Genomic DNA, 21,749 nt, shown 5'->3' with positions numbered 1-21,749 from the left:
ATTCATACACTGAAATCCTAGCTGGCCATTAAATATGGTGCTACAAAACATATTTAGCACCCTGGAGAGCGGTTAAGTGGAAACACTCAGATTAGAAAATAGTTGGCTTGACATAATCGTTACTTTACTTTTAAGTGTGTTGTGTATGTGTGGGGTGTGGGGGGTGTTGATGGAGGATGGACAGATATACACCAACATTTAAATATAGGCAATATGTATTTTCTATGTTTGCTTACCTTTACTTGTTATGGCTTACAATGAGATGTCCCAAATACTGGTTTTGTTTTTAATTTTTTAAATGTTTCTATTTATTTTGAAAGAAAGAGAGAGAGAGAGAGAGAGCACGAGCAGGGGAGGGGCAGAGAGAATCCCAAGCAGGCTCCATGCACTGTCACAGCAGAGCCCAACGTGGGTCTCAATCTCACGAACTGTGAGATCATGACCTGAGCCGAAATCAAGAGTTGGATGTTTAGGGGTGCCTGGGGGGCTCAGTGGGTTAAGCGTCTGACTTCGGCTCAGGTCGTGATCTCCCAGCTCGTGAGTTCGAGCCCCATGTCAGGCTCTGTGCTGACAGCTCAGAGCTGGGAGACTGTTTTGGCTTCTGGGTCTCCCTCTCTCTCTGCCCCTCCCCCACTCGCTCTCTGTGTCTCTCTCTCTCTCTCAAAAATAAATAAACATTTAAAAAATGAAAACAAAGGAGTCGGACGCTTAACCTACTGAGTCCCCCAGGCCTCCCACAAATGCTGTGTTTTAAATAAGGCTCTAGCCAGCCCTGAGAACCGTCCCTACGTGTTCACACCTCCTGACCTTACAAACCATCTCCTAGCGGCAAGGGCGTCAGACTGGAAGAGTCACCGCTTGCCACGTGCTCGGGGCATCCCTCACTGTCTGCACTAACACACTCTGTGTCCCAGTTAATCTAGAGGATGACTCAACCCTGCACTCGTCGTCCTGGTGAGCCAACGTGGAGACCCACGAGTGAGTGCTGGTGAGCCACGTGGAGACGTGAGCCACGTGAACCATGTGGAGATCCACGAGTGGGTGTTGGTCCTCAAGGACTCAGCTCTGCAGGAAGAAGCCGCAGCTCCCCATCCGCCAGCATCCGGGGGCTCTCCCCGCACCCTGCCTCCGGGGTAGCCCAGCACCTAGCTTGGCCGCCAAGTCCCAGATGACCGTAGGACTGTCTCTGCTGGGGCATCCCTCCCGTGTCCGGCTCCTGGGCTGCCCAGCCTTCTTACTTCCACCATGGGTGCTCCCTGGCCCCCACCCCTGCATGCAGAGAGCAGGCTGTGCTCAGGCCATCCGAGTGGGGAAGGAAACTAACCTTCACTGCCCTGCTGGGGAGCCAGTGTGGGGTCCTCGTGGGCTCTCTCCACCCAGAAGGAAAGGGGAGCCTCCTCCTAGAAGCTGGAGGTGAGTGCTGGGTTTCTAGAGCCCCCAGAAGAGGGGGGAAGGGATCACAGGATTAGAGGTGCATCCGGGTCCCAGGCTGTGAGCCTCCCTGGGAGCTCTGGGGAGAACCCGTTTCCCCGCCTCCTCTGGCTTCTAGAGGTCACCTGTGCTCTCTGGCTCTGACCTCCTCCCTCCATCTCCAGAGCCAGCTTGCCAGGTCCTCCTAGGCTCCCGCCCTCCTCCACCCCTTCCCTGTTGGAAGTGCTCTCCTCCTTTAAGGACTCCTGAGCCAGGCTGACCCCACCTGGGCACAGGGCACTCTCCGTCTTGAGGTCCGGGCCCGTGATCACACTTGCTAGGCGAGGAAGCAGTCTAGGGGCCGGACTGTGGGCGTCCTTGGGGCTGGGGAAGCACATGGCTTGGCCTGGGATGTTCCGGACTCGGGTCCAGTCCCAGCTCGAGGTGGGACATCAGGTCAAGGCAAAGAGCTGGTCTCCCTTTCCTTCGCTGCAAGATGATAACCGTGGCTGCATCTCAGGGCCTGCAGGAGAGTTAAGAAGACCGAGTGCAAGAAGGTGTCTCGCCCAGGCCTGGTGCAGGGCATGTATACCATGGACGCTTCTTCCAGGAGCCCGCGGAACAACAACCCCCAGAGCTCTGCGGGCTGGGGACACAAGGCTGGCCTGAGTTACTCCCCTGAGGTTGGACTGCCACTTGTAGGCAAGAATGTTGATTTGGGATTTTTAAAAGGATGTTTGGTTTTTTGTTTTGTTTTTTACTTTTTGAGAGAGAGTGTGTGAGCATGTGCACAAGTGGGGGGGGGGGGCAGAGAGTGAGAGCGAGAGAGAGAATCTTACTCAGGCTCCATGCTTAGCAGGGAGCCTGACACTGGGCTGGATCCCACGACTCTGGGATCATGACCCGAGCCGGAATCAAGAGTTAGAAGCTCAACCGACTGAGCCACCCAGGTGCTCCAAAAAGATCATGGCTTTTTAATTTATTTTTTAATGTTTTACTTACTTTTGAGGGACAGAGAGACAGAGTGAGAGTGGGGGAGGAGCACAGAGAGAAGGAGACACAGAACTGGAAGCAGGCTCCAGGCTCTGAGCCGGCAGCACGGAGCCCGACGCGGAGCTCAAACCGCGAACCGTGAGACCACGGCCTGAGAGGAAATCGGACGCTTTACCAACCAAGCCCCCCAGGCACCCCGAGTTACTTGTTTTAAAAGCAGTCTGAGTCAGCTGAAATGCAGCGAGTTCAAAAAGATCAAGCGTATTAGCTCACCTGAGAAAACTCATTGAGGCTTTACAAGGAACGGATTTCAGTTCTGTGTCCAGTCTGTTACGTCCCCACGGGGCCACCACGCGTGGAGCTGTTTCCATCTGCCTGGAGGTCTGGGCCACAGTCCTAATTGGAAACCTCAAAGAATGAGAATTGAAATTGTCTTCATTCCCCACGGGGCAGGGAGCATCCTCCGCGTGTGGCCCGGCAGCCCATGCGCAGAGCCAGGCCGCCCGTGCCGTGTGGTCAGGCCACCTCTGTCCCCTCCCTTCGCTCTGGGGTGGCCGTCGTCACCTGCAGAGATTCGGTGTAGGACAAGGGCTGCAGGGAGGAGACGCTCAGCACCCAGTCAGGCCCTCCTTTCTGACCTTGTTCTGCTCCAGGGGGCCTCTGATGGCCACTCGGGGCCACTGAACGCTTCCAGAAGTTACATATTTTTCCCTTTGAGATTTAAAAATGAGGGCATACACGCACGCGTGAGCACAGGCACACACAAATGTGTGCACACACACGTGCACCCGTGCGCACACGATGCAGTCTCGGTCACACCAATGCCAGGTCTCAGCCCTAGACATTCTGATTTCATTGGTCTGGAGCAGAGCCTCAGTATTATTATATTTTTAGACCAAACACACACAAAGCAGGAAAATATCCTTAAGACCGTGAATACAGACTCGTGACAGACACTCCTTCAAACCCAGGTGACTGAGCGACATCTCACATTGTTTACACATGGTTTTCAGGGTCGGATCGGCAGGAAGGTTATCTACCTGCTGTGGAACCATAAATGTTAAACGTCAACCCTACGACTCTGAGAGATCTGATGTCAGTGGGGGCGGCCTCTCAGGAGCCACGCATGTGTAGTGCTTTTGGGTGACTTGAATTCATAATGACAGGATGGACTCCGGCTTAGAGCACGGCCGCGCCACGACCTTCCATTGGGTCCTGGTGGGGTCCCCAACTGTGTGTGATGACTACACCAGGTCCTGCCCCCTGCCCTCTGATGGGTCCCCCGGGGCAAGATCTGAGGGGTGGGAAGCAGGTGAGGGATCGGGCTGCCTGTGTCCCTCTGCTGGTGACCATGCTCCTGCCAAGGTGGCCCTCTTTACAGGACCCCCAGCCCCGGAAGCATGGGGACACAGGTGGGCACAGCTCTTCCGTCACCCCACCCGTGGTTCTTGCTGTGCAGAGACAGAGATGGGCCTGGCTCCCTTGTCACCAGACCCATGGTTCTCCGTGGTTATGGACAGGGGTGGGAACGGCTTCTCTGTCACAGCCCCATGGTTCCAGGCCAGATGGTCACATGAGCTCTTCATTACCCCCTGCGGTCACCCTAATGGATAAGTTTTCATCTGAGTGGATACTACTGAAAAGGGGTATGTTGGTGTTGTCTGTGAGACCCCCCGGGAATGCCCATGCAGGCTGAGAAGGGGACACGTGCCCAGTGCTCATGGCCGTGGGGCACAGCAGGGTGTCGGTGCATCCCACACACCGACCTTGGGGAGGGTGCATGATCACAATGGCATTGGGGTGTGCTCAGAGATTCATGGATAGCGTTAAAATACCATGGTGTTGGGGAGGGGATCTAGAGGGAGAAGGTACAGAACCATTTATGTACCTCAAGTACACACACACATACACACACACACAGAACCATTTATGTACCTCAAATATACACACACACACAGAACCATTTATGTACCTCAAACACACACACACACACACACACACACACACAGAACCATTTATGTACCTCAAACACACACACACACACACACACACACATACACACACACAGAACCATTTATGTACCTCAAATACACACACACACACACACACACACACACACACCCCACCACAACGGGACAACTTCATGGGAGCACGGTGAGCACCACTGCAACACGGACCAGGGAACCGCGGAAGGGGCTGGAGGGGACAGCGGAACAAGAGAAGCTTCCTGCACAGACTGGTCCTAATTCTAGTCCACAAATGAAAGAGTGTGATGAACTCAACTCACTTAACCCAAGCTGAGAAACGTGTTCAGTAAAGGTCCGTCCAGCGTAAAACACCCGAGTGGGGCGTCTTCAGAACTACCTCTCCCGATAATTTTATTTCATTTGTGCTTTACACAAGGCCTGATTTTGCCCAAAGAACCTGGAATTCATTCCTCCACACTGTGTTATGGCAAAACATGTGTTACCATGGTTTCTTAAAACAAAATTTCGATTAGCAGATGGAGCTACTGAGAGGGAAGTGTGTTCCTGGTGTAGGAATTTGGAGCAGCATTAAGGCTAAAATCAACACGCTTCAAAAACTCCTACCATTTAGGATGATCGTGAATGACTGCCAGCAGGATGGTGGTACATTAATTACTGTGTTATACATTCTTGATTGATACGCGTATCATGAAGATTAGAGAATTCAGTACCAACGTTTAGTTTACAATACTTCTTAAACATTTTATCGATACTATTTTTAAACTCGGAGAACGTTGGACAGAGGTAGATGAAATCCAGAATTAGAATGCACCGTGGGTGATCATGAACTATCGGGAATGTTTTGAAAACGTTGCAATGAACCAAAGGAGATGATCTAAGTCATCCCCAGAATTTAAACGATGCTATCTCTGCAGGGTATCTGAAACGCCGCGGGGTCACAGGGCGCGGTACCAGATCAGGGTTCATCACCACCGGCCGTCTGTTCTCTCGGGAGGGGGGTCTGGGGGGCTCGCGGCTGCTCGGAGGAAAGACCACATTTCCCAGCATGCCCTGCAGCTACCCGTGGTCACGTGGCTCCGGGTCCTCGTGAAGAGTTCCTTAGGACGCAGCAACCTGCTTGCCTTGCCGTCTTTAGTCATTTCTCCTTGTTTCTGGAAGATGGGTGTTTCCACCTGCGAGAGAAATCAGCGTCTACCCGGGGGAGCAGACAGGTGCGGGGTCTGTCACTTACAGAGGAGCCTCATCCCAGTCACTGCACGTCCTCTCGTCCGTAGATACAGTTTTGAGATGTGCCCGACAGGTCCTCCCAGACACATACCTTTCACGTCTCTGTCCCGAGTGTCTGTGGTGATGCTGTAACCTGTCTTCCCACCTTCGGACACCCCAGATGGGGCTTTGGGCCTGGCTGTTCCTCCCGTGGGGCGAGCCGAGGATCAGGTGCCACTCTGGGTCGGAGAGCCTCCCGGGGCCCCGCCCCCTTTACTCCGCTTCTGGGTCACACCCCGCTCTGCGGAAGCAGGAGACTGTGTGGTCTGGGGCACTCACCTCCTGCCAGGCTCCTTGAATCCTCTCTGTGTCCCTGGTCTGTGTCTACACAGAGCATGGAGACCACATCACTCCCTGCTCAAAAGCCTTCAGAGACTTCCACATAGGAACAGGGCCCAGATCCTTCCGCGTCCGTGGAGGCCTTACGTGGCTTGCCCTGCTGGCCTCCGGGATCTGTTCTACTCTCCCCCTTCTCTCTGCTCTCCAGCCACTTGGCCTCCTTAAGTGCTTCCCACACTCCTAGCCCCTCTGGCCACAGGGCCTTTGCACATGGCACTCCCGCTTCCAGAAACACTCCTCCCCAGTCAGGCTTTTTAGATCTCAACTCCCACATCACTTCTTCAGTCCCTCCAGATGAGGTATGGTCCCATTGTTCCTAGACTTAGCACAGAGCATGCTCAGTGACGTCCGGGAGCTTAGCTGGGCAACCCCAGGCCTCAACCTCACCGACTTGCGACATTTGTGCGAATACAATTTGATGTATTTACAGGAATACCCATATGCTTACAATAAAGAACTCTCTACCAGGTTCCACTACATGTAAATATCGGGAGGAGTCATTGGAAATGCGGATGATTGCAACATTGACAATATTGTCCTGCCCCGTTTTGGTAGCACGGGCATCCCCGTGCTTATCAAGCCTGGTAGTGCCGTTGAAATGCAACCTATTTGCTGGTCTAGTGAAGGACGGCCCCTGGCTGACCAAGAGCCTCTGACGACCAGGCCCCTTCGCACTCCCTCTGATTTCTGATGTCAGCACTGTGCCGGCCCCTTGTTACATGTGCAGAAGGTATTTTTTAATCACTGGGGTGACTAAAGAAGTTGGCTGTAAATTCATATCTGTCCATCCATCCATCCTTCCATGCATCATCTCTGTTTCTGTCCCTCTGTCTCCCTCTGTCTCTTTTTCTCTCTGTTTCTATTTCTCATTCTTTCCCTCCATCTCCTTCTCTCTCTGTCCACCCCCCGTCTATCTCTCTGTCCCCCTGCCCACCTCTCTGTCCCCCTCTCTGTCTCTCCATCCCATGTCCACCTCTTGTCCCCTCTGTCTCTCTGTCCCCGTCTGTCTCTCTGTCCCTCTGTCTCCTGTCCCCCCATCCATCTCTCTGTCTCCCCATCTGTCTCTCCATCCCCTTGTCCATCCGTCTGTACCGAAGTGTGTTGCACACACAGACCAGGCTCCAAGCACCTTCACAGACGACCCTCTGAGTCACCAGCACCAGATAAAGGACAGGAGTTTGAGTGGTTGGGCCCCTCGGCCTCTCGTCCATTGCTAATCCTCTAATGACACCAATTATTTTTGCCTGTTAGGAATACTGTGTGCACTTTCTGAGGGTCTCAAATCTGGCTTCGGTCTGGCGCCCCCTGAAGGTAAGAAGGCCAGCTGACTGAGTTCACCTAGGACAGAGGACAGCAGGGACGGGACTTCGGGTTCGACACGGGAACGGTCCTTGGTACCAGGGACCTGTTACCTGCCGAGGTTTGGGTCCATGGGGCTCCGGCGTGAAGAAATGCCCAAGGTCCCGGTGAGACCCCAGGAGGTCACGGGAGCATGTTCCACGATGCTCTGCCTGTCCTGCCCTGGGTCTCGGCTCACTGACGTGCGGCTCTGACTTGCCTCGTGCAGATGAGGTGTTTCCACGAAGCGCGTGTGTGAGAAGGTGGGCCTGGCCTGATGGGGAAGGGGAGGGGCCGGGCTGAAGGCTGGCCTGAAGGCTGAACTTGAACTTGGCCTGCACCGCAGGGGCCTCTGGCCTTGCCCTCCCAGGGTATGTGGGGAAGGATTCGGGGGCAAGAACACAGCCCTTGCCCCTGTATCTTCTGTCCCGGGAAAAGGGTTTTGCCGACAAAGGTGCTGGGGCCTCAGACTCTCGTTAGGAACATCTCTGCTCTGTTTGTGGACACTTCCTCTTCCGAAAACAGGAAGCAAATTTACAACAGGTCTGATCTGGGAGAATAAGGAATGTGATTAGATGGCACAGATAAGTAAAGTGGAGGAGAACCTGAAATACTTAAAAGAGAGGTGACCAGCGTCAGAAAGCGAAAACGACACGCTTTTTCCTGATGGACTCTGTCACCAACAATGGACTCGACACTTTTAAAGTGCTTTCCGCGAGTGTTTGGGGCTGTTACAATGCAGATACGGTGGTAAGGGAGGAATGTGGGGGCAGAGGGCGTGGTGCCTTCGGGGGGTACCGGCGGACCGTCCCGGACCCGGCACGTAGGCAGTGAAGCTCCCGGACTGGCACAGGCACACGGCCCCAGGGGGAGAACACTGGGTTTCAAAAACCTTTGCGGTGGGGGTTGGGAGCTGGCGGGATGGCACGTGTCACCAGGTCGAGTCTGCTGGCGGGGAACCGCGTGGTGACTGTCCCCGAATCGCCCAGGCTCGTTCCAGAGGAAGGAGGCCCGTGAGGCGCCTGTACCCTCTGCCCCAGGAAGGTCAGGATTACAGCTGGGGAGCAGAAGTGCCCCGAGTCTAGATGATTCTAGGTTCACCTGCCCATATGGCTAATGGTGACTGAGGTAATAGTTGCCCCTGGGACCGCTCTCCTGACGCTGCTGTTTGCAACCAGGCCGGGAATCGGGCCCTCAAGGGTCTGTCTCGTCTTGCAGACAAGGAAGCCACGCGAGCCAGTGTGTTTCAAGGTATTAGGCAGAGTTCTGGGGAGGAGCAGTGGGCACAGAGCAGCACAGCCAGGAGGGTGCCAAGGGTCGGTTCCGGACTCTGCCCGGGGCCCTCGGTACCAGGACGCACACCCCAGCTGCCCGGGGACCTTCTGGACACACCGCCCTCACCTGCGCACACCCTCGCTCTGGATGACGTGTGAACCACACGGGCTCCTTCTAACTCAGAGCCAGCCAAGGCCGCCGCCCTCCACCCTTCGCCGCGCTTGGGAAGTGCTCCGTGCACACAAGTGTCCTAGCCCATCCCTCCCCACAGACTGTTTCAGGGAGGCCTTCTAGAATAGCTATGGGGAGAATCTTAATGGAAATGAAGAGGTGGCTCAGTCGGTTAAGCATCCAGCTTTAGCTCAGGTCATGATCTCGCGGTTCATGGGTTCAAGCCCCGCGTCGGGCTCTGTGCTGACAGTTCAGAGCCTGGAGCCTGCTTTGGATTTTGTGTCTCTCTCTCTGCCCCCTCCCTGCCCCAGCGTCAAGAATAAATAAATATGAAAAAAAAACAAACCCAGAAACGAAGCTTCCTGCCCAAACGCAGCAGAAATATATGCTATTAAAGCACAGAAAGATTTTGTTCCTAATTCCAAGCCACTTTCTTAACCTCCACTGATTACAAGTTCTCATCTTCCTCCTCATACATCATCTTAATACTACACAGTCTTACTGATTTAGTTATCACCAAAGCATTGTTTCCATAAATGCATACGGCTTTGCTCCTTTTCGGGTGCACACACCCCAGGATTCATCTGTTCCGGGAGAAGCCCCTTGCGACTAAGATGCCATCACAGACAAGTATGATTCTGATGTCACTGGGGTGGAGGTGCCGGCAGCCCTTCCTTCCGGACGCGGATCCCGGTCCCTTCCCCGTGATCCTGGGCATCGCCGGCCAGCCCCACGCCCCCTGGCCGACGTGCGGCCTGAGTCCAGACTGGCCAACCAACGCCGTCGCCCGGACTGGGGGAGATGGCGTGCCACACTTCTCTCCGGACATGGCGCTGGGCGTCTTCGCTCCCGAGTGCAGGGAGCAGGCGGGTGGACCTGAGACAGACACACAGATGTGACTCCAGGGAGGGCGGCAGACCCAGGAGGGAGCGGGTACGCCCCGCCTGAAGCCCTGAAGCCCTGGACCAGCCACGCTGGGAACGCAGACCCTCACTGTGGCTTCCCAGCTGTGTGAGCCCCTGAGTCATTTCCCGTTGTCCTTCGTGTAAGCTAGTGGTCTCGTTGGCTTTTTGATGAAGCTTAACGAAGTCACATTGTGGCGAGATGCGCATACCATAACATCTATCATTTCGGCCGCCTTTAAGCATACAGTTCGGCAGCCTCACGTCTCTGCACGCGGCTGGGCAGCCACCGTCCATCCACAGAACTTCTTCATCTCTGGAAACCATCCACTCCCCGTCTCTATGAGTTTGATGACTCTGGGGACCTTGGACCAGGGGGGTCGCATAGTACTTGTCCTTCTGTGACTGGCCTGTCCCGTGCAGCGTGCTGTCCTCAGGGTTCGTCCGCGCGGCAGCCGGTGTCGGGATCTGCTTCCTTCACAGGCTGAATAGTATTCCATCTGTGGCCCAGCATGTTTTATTTGTCCGTCCATCCATCCGTGGACCCTGTGAACTGTCCTCTTGGCTGCCGTGAATGACACCGCTACGAACACGGGGGCATTACCAAAACATCCACGTCGAGATCGTCGTAGATTCACATTCAGTTGTAAGAAATGGGAAACGTCCCCGGTTCCCTCTTCCCGGTTCCTTCCATGGTCACTTGTGGAGGGTTTTACTGCGTGCCAGGCGGCATCGTGAGAGCTTGGCGTGACTGACTCCGGCTAACTCAGAACACGGGAAACTGAGGCGAAGGGGAGCCGGATCACTCAGGGGCTGGCAAACTTCTGCTGTAAAGGGCCAGGCAGGGAATCTGCTGGGTCTCATCTGTCCCAGCCATTCAACTCCGCTGTCATGGAGTGAAATAGACAGTATGCACACGAGGGACAGGACTGTGTTAAATAAACGTTTATTTGCAAGGATCAGGCAGGTGATGGCCTGTGGCCTGTGGGCTGTAGGTCACCAGCCCCTGTACTAACCTCTGCCGGGGCAGCTGCACTTCCAGCAGACGCGGAAGGACAGGAAGACTGAGCCCACGTCAGGCCACACGGACGGGCAAGTGGAGGCTCTGCAACGGGAACACCACCAGCCGGGCTGCGACGTGGTGTTGTGCGGCCTGCGGCCGCCGTGAACAGTCCTGTGGGGGTGTAACGGCACCCCAGGGTCTCGAATGACGTCCCTGATGAGCGAGCGTGCAGACCCCGTGTCGCCATGGAAGGAAGACTCCGGCGGGGAGTTTGCATTTTAGTCTCCCCCGTTGTGGGCGGTCGGCTGGGAGGGAGCCAAGCGTGGTGGCGGACCGGAGCCGGATTCCCCCAAGGGAGCCAGGGAGCAGCCCCCCTCGGCTTCGGCACCACTGAAGCGTCCGTGTGACCAGGCGTGTGACGACCACCTGGGAGCCGTTATTTCATTCCAGCCGTCCGTGCGGCCGTGCGGCGTTTGAATGAACGAACCCCACGACGTCACAGCTGCTAGGAAGGCGCGTGGGGTGGGAAAGCAGCGTGGGCTGTGCCGTCCGTCTCCCGGGGGGGACCGAGGGCCGCGAGCCTGTCGCACGTGCAGAAGGGGTCTGCCGCCAGCACGTTTCCCAGGCTGCTCTGTCCGTTGACGGGAGCGGTGACAATTCAAGATGAAGGTGCTCTAAGGGAAGAAACGGGCAGTCAGATCTTGGCGAAATATGGCCTTAATCGGCTGTGGGCGGGCGGCGTGCACTGAGGCTTAGAAACAGCAGCAGAGGGGCACCTGGGTGGCTCAGTCGGTTAAGCGGCAGACTTCGGCTCAGGTCATGATCTCGCGGTCCGTGAGTTCGAGCCCCGCGTCGGGGTCTGGGCTGATGGCTCGGAGCCTGGAGCCTGTTTCAGGTTCTGTGTCTCCCTTTCTCTGACCCTCCCCCGTTCATGCTCTGTCTCTCTCTGTCTCAAAAATAAATAAACGTTACAAAAAATTAAAAAAAAAAAAGAAACAGCAGCAGAGATGTAAGAAGGGGCTCTTCCCCCCGCTGCTGCTTCTACCAAAATGTAATTGGCGGCCTAAAATCAACGTGCATTTGGACACAGGTGCAATGCTGCTCCAACCGGGCCAAACAGTCCACATTTCTCGCCAGTAATCGCACTACTTTGCAGGTTTTGTTGTTTTTTTCCCCCTCGTAATGAGAACGTTAGTAAAACCATTCTCAACAATGCTTTAAAAATATAAAACAAATGGTTTTCTCGATGTATTTCGAAAACAGGCGCCATGTAACAGCCTTAGAATAGTTGCAGCAAATAGCTTTCTGAATGATTTGTACTTCGAAAAAACATTCTCATTTTAAGCCCGAGGTTAGCGTGTGGTTTGGGAAAAAAGAAGCGAATGTTAAAAATAAGCGTAATCCACATAAAATTCATCCTGTGTAGGTAGCATATAACAGACATGTGACTTTCCTTGCTTGGTCCCTGAATCCGTGGTTAGGACTTGTCCCCACGGGGTGGAAATGTTCCTTCTTTCCTCTTCATTTCCGTGATGGTTCCCCCCCCCCGCCCCGTTCATTCACAAGGTGAGATGATGAATTAAAAATTCTTTGTATCACAAAAATCTTTTCTTTTAAATGTTTATTTATTTGGGGGGGGGGCAGAAGAGGGCCAGAGAAAGAGAGAGAGGGAGAGAGAATCCCAAGCACTGTCTGTGCACTATCAGCACAGAGCCCAACACGGGGCTCGAACTCACAAACTGGGAGACGATGACCCGAGGTGAGATCGAGAGTTGGATGCTTAACCAGCTAAGCCACCTTGTAAATAAGACAAAAGATCGTCTCCTAAAGTTTGGAGAAAACCATTTCGAACACCTTCAAGTGTGATGTTGAGGCAGTGTTTCACTGCAGCCCCCTCTAACTCCCGCCGCTCCCCTGCACTAGCCTTTCCCAAATTGCCGGTTTTCTTTGCCGTCCACCTTTGCGTGGGCACACGTCATTAAACACAGAGACAAAGCACGGTTTTTACAAAGTTGTTTATTAAAAAATAAGTACAGATTCTTGAAATCCAACCCTTGCCTTCCTGGGGTTGGCTTATATTTTCATTCTAGTGATTTTGGAAAACTCTGTTCCCTCAGGGAGATGTCGAGGCATTTCCATCCCTGCAGGGGCCGGGGCTCAGGTGTCCCGGCACCTGCCGAGAGCAGAGCCTGTGTGAGGGGGCGTGATTTGTTTCTGCTCCCCGAGAAGGGGCTGTGGACTGTGGGCACCTAGTCTACAGGTTGCTGAGGGTGCCCGTTTCTTCTTTACCCTCTTTCCCTGTTCTGGCAACGTTTCACACACTGGTATACGTACCCTTTAGCAATATGGAAAACAAATATTCAACTAATTAAAAAAATGTTTAATATTTATTTATTTATTTCTTTTGAGAGAGAGAGAGAGAGAGAGAGAGAGACTGAGCATAGCAGGGGAGGGGCAGAGAGAGAGGGAGACACAGAATCCGAAGCGGGCTCCAGGGTCTGAGATGTCAGCACAGAGCTCGACGCGGGGCTTGAACCTACAAACCGTGAGATCATGACCTGAGCCGAAATCAAGAGTCGGATGCTTAACCGACTGAGCCCCAGGCACTGCTCAAGTGCTTAGTAATCTTATGAGCACAGTGAAGAAAGGACAATCTAGCCACGGATCCAACGAAGTGAGAACAGGGTCCATCCTGGGGACTTTGTGCGCAAAGGGCTTCTTTCCCTGAAATTTCAGAGACAGCAGGTGCTGATGCAGTCACTGAGGGGCTTAGAGCCCAGGAGATGCAGGTGGCTGGCAGGCAGGTGTCGGCAGTGCCAAGGGCTTTGCAAAGCCTGTCTTCTGGAGAAGAAGAGTCGAGGAGACGGGCAGCAGGGGCCGCGCACGCCTCGGGATGCAAGCTTTAGCTGCGGTTTTCTCCGGACATCAAGTGATAAGGTGGGCCAGAGCCTGGATCTTCCTCAGGACGGAGCCACCCTGGGCTGTCAGGTGGGTTGTTCATTGCACCAGGGCACCCGGCTGAAGGGGAGGTGGGGACTGACTGCGTGCCGTGCCCTGGCCACTGAGAGGGTCGCATTTCAGGAAGGGCCTTGGCCCAGGGTAATGATGCCTCCCCCTCCCGAGTCATGAGTCACGGGGAGCTCCCTGTGCGGCCCCCTGAGCTGGCCGTGGGAGCTCCTCACCCCATCACGTCCACCACACCCCGCCCTCCCCGCCACCTACGGATAGGAAGGAAGGCCCGGCGGGCATGCTCGGGATGAGAGTGGAGGGCCCAGGCGGCACTGGGGGTGGCGGCTGCGAGCGGGGGCACGACAGGTGTTTCCCGCCCAACACGGTCTCTAAGTATAACTGTCTCGACTGTTCCCTCCGCCCGCACCGAGCACCACATCAGATGGTGCTTTACTTCAGCACAAAATATAATTACAGAACTCGTGAGGTGAACGGCGGTCTATTATGCACACCTCTATTTTTAGCCCTTCTGTTGCTCTTTTTTTCATTTCTGAAGGAAGGTCCCAGCTCGCTTCCGTTGCCGGTTCCCTCCTGTTTGGAGAGCTCTCCTAATTTTTGTTGTTGTCGTTAATACGGAACGATTCATGAAATTGCACGTCGTCCTTCCACGGGTCCCTGTTGGGGTCCCCACTCGGTCCGGTGGGCTTCTCCTTTCCTGGTCCTTTGACCACAGAGTGGGCTTTCCTGGCGTCTGTCCTGGCCCCCCTTCCGGGCCCCGTGGGAGACCCCGGGGCCACCCCCGCTCACACTCAGCTGTGTCCTTTGTTCTTTCCATCGTCCGTTAAGTCGTTTCCGGAATTTTAGCTGCATTTAGAGAAGGGGAGCAGTGTCATCTTGTTTCAGAACTAAAAGTCGGCAGCTGACGTTTTTCAAACCTGGATTAGTAATTTGCATAATGCGTCTACCGCGCGTTTCCATTTAATGAGTTGGGGATTTTCTCCCCCCTTGGGGAGAAGCAACTTTCAAAAAGAGTGGATTTCTCCGAATGACTTCCCGAGCTGACCCTTAGGCTCAAGGCCAGAGGGCAGGTTGGCGTAGCGCCTGGAGTCCCCGGCCGTGCCCCCCTCCACCACCCCCGCCCCGTGGACGCGGGGCTCTCCTTCTGGAAGCTGGCACTCCCCTATTTTCCGACGCTCTGATGACACAGAGCGGAAAAGCTTCTCATCTCAAGCAAAAGAGGCATCAAGCGTGTAGATGCACTGGGAGCTGTCTTACTTTTGACTTTTCCCTTCTGTCATCGGCAGTCTTTGACTTTTCCAGGAACAGCCTGTGTGTTGAGAGGTCAGACTTCAGTAACTTTCATTAGTTGGGAAGGCAGGGGACTAAATTGACTGGACTCTACCCGGTGAGAGATTCTGGGCCCGTCTAGCCAGGCGGGGTGTATCAGAAGGGGATTCACTGTGCTGACCGAGGGAGGAGCGTCCTTGAGTTAACTCGGAAAGGGTCACTCAGCAGGACCCAGAGAAAGGCCCACGGGTCAGCAGGCTTTGGAGAGGAACAGAGGCACACGGCAGGGGAGGAGGTGGAAGGGTCGACCTTCACAGCCGCAGGGATGGTGAGAGCAGGAGCTGAGCCGGGGGCTGGTTGAGCAGGCATCCGCATGGTTTCCCTGGCAACAGACGCCCCCCACTCCCCCCCCCCCCCCATACTGAGAGTCTTAGGATTTGATAAACTCCAAGCAGATGAAGTGTGTGGTAACAGGAGAAGAGCATGCTGGTTCTAAGCCCCGCAGAGAAGGGCTGGGAAGCAGCCCTACAGGGAGGCGATGACGCGGGAGCCTCGGGGGTAAGGGGACGGGGAGCTGTTGGCCCAGCTGGTGCACACCTGTCATGTTGTCTGGTGTCGGGCACGTGGGTGCAGGTGTCAGACTGAGACTACAGGAAGCCATCCTGGTTCTCTTGTCTCCTGCTTCTAGCGCGGAAGCAAGCGTGGGGGACAGGCTGGGAGTCTGTCCCCTCATTTTGTGCGTGTGCCCCCTTGAGCTGCAGTCTCCCCCCGGCAAGGTGGACCTGCCTCCTCATTATGGATGTGGAATTAGCCCGGGCGGGTCACCTGCACACGACCACCCAGCCAGCCAGCAGCGGGGGCAGGGCCCTTCCAGACCCGTGGGCCTGTCGGGAAGACAGACATAACATGCCTAAACTCTCCTCTGTGTTCCATTCTGTAGGGACAGCCCGTTGGTCTCTCTCTCTCTTTTGTTTTTAAGTGTTTATTTATTTTTTTTAGGGCAGGGGAGGGGCAGAGAGAGGGAGACACAGAATCCAAAGAAGGTTCCAGGGTCTGAGCTGTCAGCACAGAGTTCACCGCGGGGCCCGAACCCACGAACTGTGAGATCGTGACCTGAGCCCAAGTGGGATGATTAACCGACTGAGCCCCCCAGGCGCCCTGGTCTTCCTTTTGAGCCTGTGGGTTCAACATGCAGAGAAGTCCGGGCTGGCGATTTACAGGGTCTCAGGCTGCTGGATTGGAAGTGAGGACGAGGGGGAGGCAGGTCCCGACAGGTGGAAGGCAGAGGATTAGAAACACGGGGAGAATGTGTGCACGTAGCTTGTAAATTACCACGGCCTCGAGGGGTGCGTGCAGCACCTTCTCCATACTGTGACAGAGGACAATTTGCTCCTTGATAGATCTCAGAAAGATCGGCATCCGCAGAGATAGAGGACAGAGTAGATGAGCCCATGATTTTACACCTGAAACATCCACCGGCCCGCATTGTATGGCTTTTTTTGGATACATGAAAGGAGGGTCCATTTTCTGCTGAAAATATGATGAGAACCTATAGCAGAAAGTTCCCAGGAAGCTATCAAGAACGTCCAGTTCATGTGAGAATGTGGACTTGTCCTTACGGACACAACCGTCCCTACAGCGTGCTGGGAGTGCAGCACTCGGGGTGACTTTTGTGGGGAGTCCTTCCTTGCCCTTCTATCACCATTCCTCCCCATCCGTGTGGTTTGTGCGGCACTGGCCCTGATGGGCAGATTGCCCGCCCTCTGGCCACAGTGATTGGCTGGGAGTCTGGCCATCGTTCGTACCAGCCCAATCATCATCTTCTCTGGAAGGTGAGCCGGAAAACCCCTCTCTCTTTCTGGAGGAAGACGGTTGAAAGGACCCCTTGAGGTGGGAGTCAAAGGGGGGCCATCTTGCTTCCACGTGGAGAAAGTCTGCCCCAGAATAAGGCCAAGAGCAACAGAGAGAGAGAGAGAGAGAGAATGGTGATACCATTTGAACACCTGGATTCAACCTCACCGGATGCTAAGGACTTCCCAGTCACACGAGCCAACACATTCCTCTATTTTTAAAAAGTCTTATTTGATGGGGCGCCTGGGTGGCGCAGTCGGTTAAGCGTCCGACTTCAGCCAGGTCACGATCTCGCGGTCCGTGAGTTCGAGCCCCGCGTCAGGCTCTGGGCTGATGGCTCGGAGCCTGGAGCCTGTTTCCGATTCTGTGTCTCCCTCTCTCTCTGCCCCTCCCCCGTTCATGCTCTGTCTCTCTCTGTCCCAAAAAAAAAAAAAAAAAAAAAAAAAAAGTCTTATTTGAATTGGGTTCAACTGAGCAAGTCCTGATGAATGTCGTCAGGGTAGAACACAACCGTTGTGCCAGAGGGGTGGGGTTCTCAGCTGGTTGTTCTTAAAGCGATTCCATTAGCCAACTAAACGCACAATCACCCTTTCACGAAGGCCCTATGCTGCTCTCAATAGCAGTGTGGCTGACTGGCCGGCGTCGTGATGGCTCCCATCGCTGACGGCACCAGGGCCACTGCCTGCATAGGGGGTGCTGTGGGCTGAACTGTGTCCCCAAAATTCCTAGTGAAAGCCCGAATCCTGCCCGTGATGGGATCAGGAGGCGATTAGGTCTCGAGTGCGGGTCCCCATTAGGATTAGTGCCCTAACAATAAGAGCCCGGAGGGCCTGCCCTCTTTCTCCCTCCGACTGTGAGCACGCAGAGGGAAGGCAGCCGTCCATAAGCCAGGAAGAGGGCTCCCACCCGAGGCTCCCTCCCAGGCCGCCAGCCGCCAGAACCATGGGGGAAATGGTGCGGTGTGGAGGCCACCCCTCTGTGCTGAGGCGGCCCGAGCCAGCGCCCATGGGGGCTTAGCGGGGTCCCCACAGCGGGAACTGGCCTCACAGACCCTCAATGCACACAACTCTTCACTAGGGAGGCATAGCCCCCGCCCCGCAGAGGGAGGCTCCCCGGGAGGAAATGCTAACTGTGCGTCATGGGGTGAGCTGCTACTCCTTCGGCCTTTCCCCCGACCGCCGCCTCTTACCCAGTCTGCCTTGTGTCTTCGTTCTTGAGGAGAGAGCGGTCAGAGCAGGAGCTGGCGCCATGGGGGGGCAGAGGAGCAGCCCGACCCTGCAGAGGGAGGAGGCGTTGGGATCCCAGCGTCCGCGACTCCCACTGACTGATGTCCCCGTAGGAGAGGCGGAGCAGCCGTGCGGGAATGCTCTTCCTCCTCCGCCTTCCGGAACCTCTGCCTTCGCCCCACAGCACCACGTCCACCGCGTCCCCGTGGCCACTGAGGGGGGTACAGACAGTTGATCGGCTTTCCTCCTATGTCTCCGTGAAGACGTCTCCCTGTTAGCAACACGCAAACTGTCCACCGCGTTTGCTGGGTGTCGAGCACATGGTGGCAAGCTTTCTCCGCGAAGGGCCAGATAGGAGGTATTGTAGGTGTCGCGGGCCACACGGCCACTCGCTCTGCCCACCGTGGGTAAGCAGAGCAGGCAACACGTCAGCAGATGGGCACGGCCAAGTTCCAGTAAAACTTTATGGTCAGGGGGCGCCTGGGGGGCTCAGTCGGTGAAGCGTCCGACTTCGGCTCAGGTCATGATCTCACGGTTCATGGGTTCGAGCCCCGTGTTGGGCTCTGTGCTGATGGCTCAGAGCCTGGAGTCTGCTTCCGATTCTGTGTCTCCCTCTCTCTGCCCCTCCCCTGCTCACATGCTGTCTCTCTCTCTCTCTCTCTCTCTCTCTCAAAAATAAATAAACATTAAAAAAAAGGAAAACTTTATTTATGGCCAATGACATTTGGATTTAATTTCACTTTTATGCGTTATTATATGGTATTATTCTTTTGATTCCCGCCCCCCCCCCAATCATTTAAAAATGTGACATCAGGAGGAGCCCAAGGAGACAAGAGCGTGGCAGCCTGGATGGGATCCCGGGACAGCAAAGGATGTTAGCGGAAAACCGAGGCAATCCGAATAAGGTGTGGGCTCTGGTTACCAATAAAGTAGCAGGTTCGTTGACTGTGACAAATGTGCCCTTCGAATGAGAGACGTTAATCACAGGAGCGGGTGGGGGCCGTGTGGTCTTGTCTTGCCAATCTCTTTTGTACGTTAAAAACTATTTTAAAACATAAAGTTTATTAAAGAACAACAACAAGCATTTTTAGCTTACGGATGTACAAAAAGAGACGGTGAGCTGATTTTGGCCTGAGAGCAACAGCTTCTCCACTCCTCGGATAAAGGATAGGACAGACGGCTGTGTGTGACAATATGGTAACCCAGAAAGGCTCCCTGATCCTGTCAGTGAAAACAGTTAAACGTGACGGTTAATAATAAGAAATATTCTGGGGTGCCTGGGTGGCTCAGTCGGTTAAGCATCCGATTGTGGCTCAGGTCATGGTCGTGCAGTTCATGAGTTTGAGCCTCGTGTCAGGCTCTGTGCTGACAGCTCAGAGCCTGGAGCCTGCTTCGGTTCTGTGTCTCCCTCTCTCTCTGCCCCTCCCCTGCTCACACTGTCCCTCTCTCTCTCTCTCTCTCTCAAAAATAAACATTAAAAAATTTTAAAAATTTAAAGAAATAGGTCCCTGAAGTCTTCAAATATTTTAGACACAGGATACAGAGTAACTGCAATTAACACGTTTAAATAAAATACAAGGAAGTTTGAAAGCAGAGTAATGAACGAGGAGCTGTAGAATGGCCAGAGCTGGTTGACCTGCTGGCACGGAGAGCACCGGCCCGTCTCCGAGCGTCAGAGGCCGGAGGTCACGCGCCTGCCCCACGATCCTCGGCCGTGTTAAGCCAGGTGTCCTCGGCTGTAAAATGGGGAGCTGGCACTCTTCTCCTCTCACACATGGAAAAGCCCCGAATTACAAGGGAAGCACACGGCAGGTCAGCGTCACACGTCCCTGGCTCCTTCCTTTGCAAAGCACGAGTTTCTTATGTTCGATGTGCGTCCTGAGATGACGTCTGAGTGGAACAGGGGACCGAGTGCACGGTGGGGGGCGGAGCACAGACAGGGTGAGACAGGAGGTGGCCGACCTCAGGGTGTCAGCATCACCAGGCACACGTCACCGGCCCCCCAGGAGGAGCAGAGGGGTCCTGTGACAGAGGCTCTCGGGCAGACGGGGGTGGCTGGTCACCCGAAGGGCCAGAGCCTTCTGTTCTCCAGACCTTCCTTATGTGGCCAAGTGCTGAGGGAGCAGCAGGCGTGGTCCTGCTGTGGGCTGAACGCTGTCCCCCCAAACCCATTCCCGGTGGGATGGTGTCTGGAGGGGGCTCTGGAGGTGATCAGGGTAAGACGAGGTCACGAGTCTCGGGCCCAGGATGGGATCGATGCCCTCAGAAGTAGAGACACGAGAGCCCGCTCTCCCCCCTCCACCATGTGAGGACACGCGCGAGGGCTCCATCTGCCTGCTGGAGGGCCCTCACCAGGTCCCCCACGCTGGCCTCCACGGCCGTGAGTGCCCGTGGCCGAGCTGACCGAGAGGTCTGGAAGTGGCTGCGAAGGAGGGGGCTCCCGTGGGCCCCCCGGAGACCCAGGACTCAGCCCTGCGGGCCCTCCCTCAGCCGCTCGGGCTTCCCCGACCAGTGAGGTCGCCTCTCCGGGGCTCCACCGGCCCGGCCTAGGGGGGCTTGCCTGGGGGTTGAGCGTTGTACCTGGAGCAGCTGGTGGGGAGGTAGAGGCTGAGATTCAGCGAGGCCCTTCTGGGTGGCGAGGGCCGGGCCGCCAGGACTGGCCTCTGGAATCTTCCAGCTGGGCTGGGCCACCTGCTGCATGAGGTTCTCGGTCCCTGTTTTAGCCAAGGACAGCTGCCTTGGTGCCATCATGCCATCAGGAAGGTCCTCCTTCCATACGCGGAGCTCAAAAGCTAAAGAAAAAGGAACAAGAAACTTGGACCACTTTAAGGGATGGTCACTTACGACAATAAAACTTATCCCCACAAGTGAAACATGCAGTCAGAGTTGGCTTGATGGAAGGTTCTGGATTCCGATCAGGATTCTGATGAAATGTTACAATCTGCCAGAATATGATTTTGCAGACATTGAAAAGGAAACTTCAAAAATATTTTGATTTGCTTCATTTGGGGCTTTCTAAATATTTAATGTTTAAAATCTTTCAGATTATTGATTCAAAATGATGTTTATTTCCTACAACTTATGTTTGGTTTATATTTGGCATTTATAAACACTCAACAAAACCAGTCTTATGTGGCATTTGGTAATGTTGGTAATTGCTATCACTGTTTTTTTTTTTTTTTTTTCCTTCCTAGAATTCTGGGGTTTAAGTCACAGGAGGCTGGTGAAAATGAAGGCCAGTGTGATCCAGGGGACATAAAAGCTCGGAGGCCACCCTTCTCCCTCACACGGGGACGGCCTCTAACAGTCTCTGCCGAATTCATTGTGAGGATAGGAGGGAAATGGCCCTAAATTAAATCTCAATATTCCAGCCAGCCCCACTGCTCAGGCTAACAGCATCTCAAAGTGCAGATAACTCGCTGATGCTCACGGGTCCCCCTTAGCAACTGGGTTGCCATGGAAACACATTGTGACTCGCTGAGAGGGAGCGGGCAGAAGCTGGGGGAGTTTGCCGGCATTTCTCATTGAAATAATTGCAGCTGTTCTCAGTGTGTTTAAGAAATGAGTGCACCACGACCTCTTTCTTCATTTCCCTTTGCAGAGCCTGTTTGTGACAAGTCTTGCGTCCAAAGAGTTCCGCTTGAGATTTTAAATCTTACCGATATTGTCTATATATTTTAAAAGCCATGTTTGGGAAGCCCTCGGCGGTCCATTATCTGCTTTGGGACACAGGATTCTACGTGCATTTAGA

The 21,749-nt window shown here is 54.6% G+C and overlaps 1 long non-coding RNA gene across 1 annotated transcript; it reads right to left on the bottom strand.

Annotated features, from left to right (window-relative positions):
• Positions 1–19,550: 19,550 nt before the first annotated feature.
• Positions 19,551–21,376, bottom strand: LOC122205379. The gene is made up of 2 exons (XR_006196025.1): positions 20,579–21,376; positions 19,551–19,888 (listed from the first exon to the last, which is right to left on the bottom strand). It is a non-coding gene; the product is annotated as an uncharacterized LOC122205379 (long non-coding RNA).
• Positions 21,377–21,749: the final 373 nt, after the last annotated feature.

The sequence above is a fragment of the Panthera leo genome, chromosome D4, assembly GCF_018350215.1.
Source record: "Panthera leo isolate Ple1 chromosome D4, P.leo_Ple1_pat1.1, whole genome shotgun sequence".
Classification (NCBI taxonomy): domain Eukaryota; kingdom Metazoa; phylum Chordata; class Mammalia; order Carnivora; family Felidae; genus Panthera; species Panthera leo.
Note: the sequence above shows the minus strand (reverse complement) of the source record. Positions and strands in the feature narration are given on the sequence as shown.